Raw genomic sequence first — 6,941 nt, 5'->3', positions numbered from 1 at the left:
AAAAGCAAATGGAGTCCCAGGCTCCGTGTTGAGGATCTGTAACCTTTGTAAGAACATATCCCAGCACTACAGGGGTCTCCAGACCACTCTCCCCAGCCCTGGAGGTTGGGTCCTCTCATGGGTGGAAAAGTCTGAGTAATTACTTTGCTTGTGCTTCAATATGTTATTCTTCCTAAGGGAATAGAAAGAGAAGATCCCTTCTTCCTATCTTCTTTGATAAAAACACTAAATGCATTTTTCTGTTTTTATCTCGAGGCGTAGACTGAATGAAGGCAATAGATACAAAACATTATATGTTTTTGATTTATAGACTGACTGTGTTTTGAGCGGGAAGTCTATAAGTAACGCTCCCCAGTGCTTCTTTCTACTTCTTCCTGTGGTTATCCTGAGGCTTTCCCAGGCCAGATGAAACATTATTAAATGTCCTCAGTATGTTTCAAATCTAATTAATGCTCTAGAAATCCTCTAATAATGGAACGTCTCCATAATGTATCAATTTTAGCTGCTGCTTTGCAGAGCTTCTTATGCATATTAAAGTTCCTCATGTTTTATTCTTTTGTAATCTTATTCCTTTAGTCACTATCCAAAGCTGTGACTCTATTATAGATCCTTGTTATGCTAAACTGGAACATATGTTCCAGAATCAACATCATACTGAATTAAATAAGACTTGACAGTATTGATTGAAGCACGGTGGCACGGTGGTTAGCACTGTTGCCGCACAGCAAGAAGATCCTGAGTTCAATTCCACCATCAGGCCGGGGTCTTTCTGTGTGGAGTTTGCATGTTCTCCCCGTGTTTGCGTGGGTTCCCTCCGGGTACTTCGGCTTCCTCCCACCGTCCAAAAACATGCAGTTAGTGGGGATAGGTTAATTGGAAAATCCAAATTGCCATTAGGTGTGAATATGTGAGTGCGAATGGTTGTCTGTCCCTGTGTGTTGGCCCTGCGACAGACTGGCGACCTGTCCAGGGTGTACCCCGCCTCTCGCCCTATGACAGCTGGGATAGGCTCCAGCGCCCCCCGCGACCCTGAAAAGGATAAGCGGAAGCGAATGGATGGATGGATGGAGTATTGATTGATTAAAACAAAAAATCATCAGAAAGGGAGAAGCAGGGGTTTTTCCCCCACTACTTCTATTCAACTGTGCTTATTTGTACAGCCAGAGCATGTGGAATGCGGTTTTGAACTTGCGGATGGGCACATCATGCAGAGGACAGATACATGAGAAGACCTTCTTCGTTTCCTTGTTGACTGCTTTCTTGAGGTCATTGACTGACCATTGACTGATCATCTTGTAGATTTAGTGGACCTGCACTAGGCGCAGGTTGTTTTTCTGAGCTCGTTGGTGTGCTTCTGTGAGAAACCCACCCAGAAAAGGCACAGAAGGTAGCCATTGGTTGGCTTCATATTCAGCAGTAATGACCTGCTACTTCTTGACCATGGAACAGCATCCTTGCACGGGTCAGGCCCATGCTGTGGAGGTTGGTAAGGCTGTTCATGTCTTGAACATCCCCAGCAACAAGCTGGAACACCTGATCGATCAGTGAGCCTCAACTTGAACACCTCCCCCTTCACACCATCTGAGACGATTCTGGATCTCTGAGTCCTGCTGACTGGGGTCTTGCAGAGATTCTGGATGCTGAAAATGAGTGGTGCCTTGACACCAGTCCGTCTTGGAGAAGGCGTCCACAGTCTTGGATGGATACTGTCCACTAACTAAACTTGCTGACTTGAACCATAAAACCGAGGACTCAAAATACAGAGTCCAGTCAATTATCATCAGTTGTTATTAATCTCTGACTCTCTTAGGCTGTATCCTTCTGAGGACCCGGCCTTCGTGGTCTACGTGGCCCTGGTCTTCAGAAGGCTGGGTAGGCCGGAAATGAGCGGGGGTGAAATTGGACGTCTAGCCTTCAGTTTTACATCACCAGCTGTCTTAGTGGAGTTTAATAAACTCGGCCTTTCTATCTAAAATATAACAGGACACTGGCGTAAATTCTCAATCATCTCACACTTCTGTTTAATTAGTTTGACATTTATTGAGCTATGTGAAACTATATACTATACTATTACTTTAATCTCAGCCAAACCGATTTACTCACAAATAAAACACTGAAAAAAGCCAAACAATAACATTTTTAAGTTATCTAAGTGACTTATATATCATGTTTAACCTGAGTAGAGAAAGACTACGGGGGTTGAAAACGATGTGCTGGGAGTTCGCTGTTATCGCCCCGGCTAGCTATCGAGTTGTTGGGTAACAGACATCTCCAAAAATGTCGGAGCACTTTTGCAAATGTGTGATATCTTGAAAAACTGAGCAGATATTTGAAGTTTACACACCTGAAAATATCACAAAAGTTTATTTTGTGACCCAGAAAGAGTAATAAGAGTAATATTAAAACTAAGTAGTGGCCGCCATTGTTGGAAACTGGAATTGGCTGGGCCTTACTGTGAATTCTGGGATATGGTGGGCCACCAAGGATACACCCGACGCATCCTTCAAATTTGGGGAAAAGGAGGACACATTTGTTGGCTGCATTCGGAGGAGTCTACATCACACATCGATTACATCATGTAATCTGCCTACACATGCGGCCTCGGGAGGATGCAGCCTATGAATTTCGACACCCCCGTTTTGTCCTCCCTCTGGTTATGCAGGAGATTTCTTCCTGTTATAGGGGAGTTTTTCCTTCCCACTGTCACCAAATGCTTGCTCTTGGGCCGGGAGTTATCTGATTGTTGGGGGTTTCTTTGTTTTATTGTAGGGTCATTACTTTATAATATAAAACACCTTAAGGTGACTGTTGATGTGGTTTGGCACTTTAAAAATTAATGTGAATTGAATTAAGTTAAGTCAGCGATCCTTGATCTGTACAGCTGAATTATCAGTTTTTACATAGTTAAATTGATACTTTTGGAGCAGTAATCTAGACTGTCAGGACTTGTCAAGAAAAAAGAAATTTGGAAGGCCTCCAAATTTGGAGGTGTTCCTTTTCTACAAATTACCTTCATAACTGTTTTTTTTTTCAACTTTATAAAAATATAAAGCACTGAGCACGAGTCTTCCGTTAGGTGAGAGGTACAATCAGATTGGAAAGCTCCCTCTCGCTGCACTGTGCCGAAAATAGCGCTTACACTTTTCAAAATAAAATTAATGGGGAAAAAAATAATATTTGAAAACTCTACCAACATTGAGACACTGTTATGGCTCTTATATTACCAACCACACATAAGTTAAAATAGTCTTCTCTCATATTAACCTGGGGGAAAAATTCCTTTATTTCATTTGAAACATACTCCTAATTTGCCAGTTTACAAACAGCATCTCTGAAAAAGGCCGATATATTCCTGATTTGGCTTTAGTTTGACCTAAATTTATCCTTCTATCATGTACATGAACTATTCAGAAAAAAAAAGAAAAAAAAGACAACCATCATATCTGAGAGTGCGTGCGTATCATTTGTGCCGCACGAGCGCCATAACGGCTTCTGAGCGGACACGATAGTGGTCGTAATATATAGGCATTTCCTGTCACCGTGCCTTCAGTATAAACCGCAACCATAAGACACCTCGAACAGGGATAAAGACTGCGGAAGAGACGCCGTGACCCGTAAACCTGCGTCAAAGGTCGGGTAAGTGCTGGGGTGAGCTCTCCTTCTTTATCCTTCTGTCATTCGCAACCAGGCGACAGCATCCTCAGTGTGCCGTAACACGACGTCTTAACTGAGGACGTTAAGAGATGGTGCTCTGTTGATGTGAGAGAGCCAGACTTCATTGAGCATTCCTCCAGTTTGAGTCGATTTGGCTCTTACTGCTGGCGCGTAGCTTCAAAATAAACAGTGTAAAATATCGGAGTCTTTGAGATGTGAGTCTTCATTTCGGCACCGTGTAATGCACCGTGCACACACAATTCAGAAGAAAAAAAGCGTTTTGCTGCTGGTCGTGGAAGGAGGCTGTGTCGATCACAAGCGGTACAGTTTAAAAAGTTTAAGGATTTATAAATTTACATCTTCTTATTATTTCAGTTATTCTTGCCGAATATTAGATTGGATCACATTGGTTTAGAAAAATCACACATCTTTATAATATGTCTGTTTTTACTGGTCCGCGTGTTGAAAGTCTTCCAACTGTTTGATTTCTGAATGGAGGTTTGTTGATATTAATGCGTGGCAGGACTGAATCACAATGAAGGACGCTGAATAACACGTGAAAATAAACCCGATTGGTCTTCCCTCCATCCATCCATCATATTTTTTTTATGCATGCAAGAATCGAACCTCGTCCTTCTGAGTGCAGCAGCTTGCATGAATGAAAGACAATACAGTCGATAATGTGCTCTCTTCAGTGCGCCCGCTGACCGCATCAAAGGTCCCGGTTTCTGTTTTAATGCTAGCAGTTTCACGTGTGTACCCTGCAGGCTCTAGGATTCACTCAGGTTTTAGGGATGATCTCCCATATCAAGCTGCTGTGTGTGCAACCACACGAAATCAGATTAAAGAGTTTAAAGTGTCCATCATTATAAATGTGCACATGCCAAAACATCAGAGCAGGTTGAGGTCCCTTAAGGATAGTGTCATATTTCACCTTGTTAATTAAAATAGCATTATATTTACTCTATTTATATATATAATATCAAATAATTCTAGTTATTTTAAATAAAATATTAATATAATGACTTTACGCATATGTGTGATTTACCTAAAAATGTTTGATTTTCCAACAGAGGTTAATATATTCATACAATCATACAGACAGATTGTTTGTGCTGTAGAGGTTTAAATAAAAGTACTACACATGATAAAAGTAGATATGCCAGATTAAGCGATATTTCTTTAGCTGCATGTTTGTAAATCCACTTTGCTCTTGACATGTCAGCAGGCTGTTGAGGAAGCCTATAATAAACCTCCTTCTCACCCTTAAACTGGTACAAGTTTGGAAATCTGATAGGAGGTGACTTTGTATCAAGCTGTCTGAATATACAGAGTTTTACTGATTTTTATGAGATTTGAACCTTCAAAATAAAACTCCTTTTTTTCTTTTAAACTATAGGGATTTTCAGTTTATAGAAACTGCTGAGCATACGACACAGGCTGAAGGGCAAAAAAGGAGACAAATGTAATGTGGGATCAAGAATATGTGTAGTGAAAATGAACACAAACAATTTAAAATAATGAGTGAAAATGACACAAGGACATTTTGGTGTAACAGATTAGGTGAATGCATTTAGCATGCGTACACATGATGACATTATACATGTGCAGAGAACGAACGAGATGTCTGTATTCAAAGCATATATAGTATTTAAATATTTAACTGCCTCAATATGCTGGTTTTAGTATTACTTCATGTTATTCCTGCATTGTACAAGGTGTTTTAAAAAATGGGGTGTAAAGTGTTGAATCTACATTGTTGACTTTAAGATTTTGTGTCACATGTGCTGTGCTTAAAAAACAAACAAACTAAACAGTAAATATCGTAAATTCTGCAGTTGTTCTTTTTGTGTACTAGTACAGTTCTAGTCAACATGAACTCGTATTTTAAATTGAACTAAGTTGCCAAAAAGATGAACTATAAACTAAGGTATAGATAAATGTAATTATAGATATTATAAATGTTGATCTTCGTATTATATTTTTCAAAACCACTAAATTATTATATGGACTGGTTCTTACATAGTTCTTGTTTATTCTATCTAAAGAAACTGCTTTCTTACTCCAATTAGTAGAAACCTGTTCTGCATCAGGAGCCACATTATGGAAATTTGCAATGAGAGACAATTAGCATTTTTCTATATTTAACTGTGGATTGTGAGTAATTCAGTGTAAGCACATCAACAGTACTCACTTTATTTGCAAATACAAAGGTTTTATTTTGAAAGACTTGGATGGAAGCGCTTCTTCATACATGATGTAAGCTGACACCATCCACACAGACAGGCAGCAGTGAGTGGAGCAGCTGAATCTCTTGCGGAGCTAAAAATAATCAACTTTTTCCCTCTCCAACTCTCACCGTATTTTGTTTCTGTTCCTCTCCCTCCTTTCTTCCTTTCTTTTTTCTTTCCTTTGTCTGTTTTCCTTGTTTTTGTTTTTATTTGCTTTTTTTTTTTAATTCAAGCATTCTGAATGAGACGGTGTTGATAAGGCTTATTACTTTACTCTGAGGTAAGACACTTGGTTTTATTACTACCATTGTAGTTTTCTTATTAAGCTGCTTCAATTTAAACAACTCTAAATTAGGTTCCTGAATTATCCACATGTAGTTTAAGTACTGGGCTGTATAGTGTAATGCAGGTGTTCAAGGTTAACTTACTTGTACTTCCAGGTGAAATGATGCACGTACATTAATTACATCCTTCTGTGATGGTAGTAAAAGGGAAAGTAATACGGTAATAAATAAATAAGTAAAGAAGTTAACAGTAGGCAGAAATTTGAGGTGAAACTGCTTGAAACGATACACTTCTTCTCCTGTAAGTCACACAGTGATAATTTCTCAGCAATAAGGCAACAGAATGCTGTGTAGTGGCTGCATATAAAAGTTGAACGTAACCGCCATGTAGTGATTCAGTAACTAGCCTTTGCATATTTAGTAGGGGTGCAACGATACACAAAATTCACGGTTCGGTTTGGTTCGATATTTTTTCGATACAAAAAGTTTTTTCGTGCCTTTTTAATTTATCATTTATTAAAATTATAAATATATATTTTAACTCAAAAGTACAGTTTTTAAATTTAATGTTGCTGAAACAACAAAATAAAAAAAATAAATCTATCTAATCAAGAAATCACTCATCTTTGGAAAAGAGAGTTTATTACAGAGAAATGGCTCTTTCCAAAATAAAAGCTATACTATACGCTTCTTCTGGGCTATATTCTCAGCAGCATATTAAACATATCAGGTCCCCATAAGAAGAATCATGTGCTAACGGCTGTCTAAATGA

The 6,941-nt window shown here is 39.0% G+C and overlaps 1 protein-coding gene across 4 annotated transcripts in view; it reads left to right on the top strand.

Annotated features, from left to right (window-relative positions):
• Nucleotides 1–3,466: 3,466 nt before the first annotated feature.
• Nucleotides 3,467–6,941, top strand: part of abcc9 (ATP-binding cassette, sub-family C (CFTR/MRP), member 9) — an 80,474-nt gene continuing 76,999 nt past the window's right edge. For 3 of the 4 annotated variants that reach the window (XR_014272154.1, XM_082509944.1, XM_082509943.1), the window contains exon 1: nucleotides 3,467–3,636. The gene's annotated coding sequence lies outside the window, so the exon portion shown is untranslated. Of the gene's footprint in view, nucleotides 3,637–5,946; nucleotides 6,166–6,941 lie in introns of those variants that run through there. The other variant, XM_082509942.1, reaches the window with a different exon arrangement.

The sequence above is a fragment of the Aulonocara stuartgranti genome (genome assembly GCF_965226115.1).
Source record: "Aulonocara stuartgranti genome assembly, chromosome: 17".
Lineage (NCBI taxonomy): Eukaryota > Metazoa > Chordata > Actinopteri > Cichliformes > Cichlidae > Aulonocara > Aulonocara stuartgranti.
The sequence above is the reverse complement of the archived record's forward strand: the minus strand, read 5'-3'. Positions and strand labels throughout refer to the sequence as shown.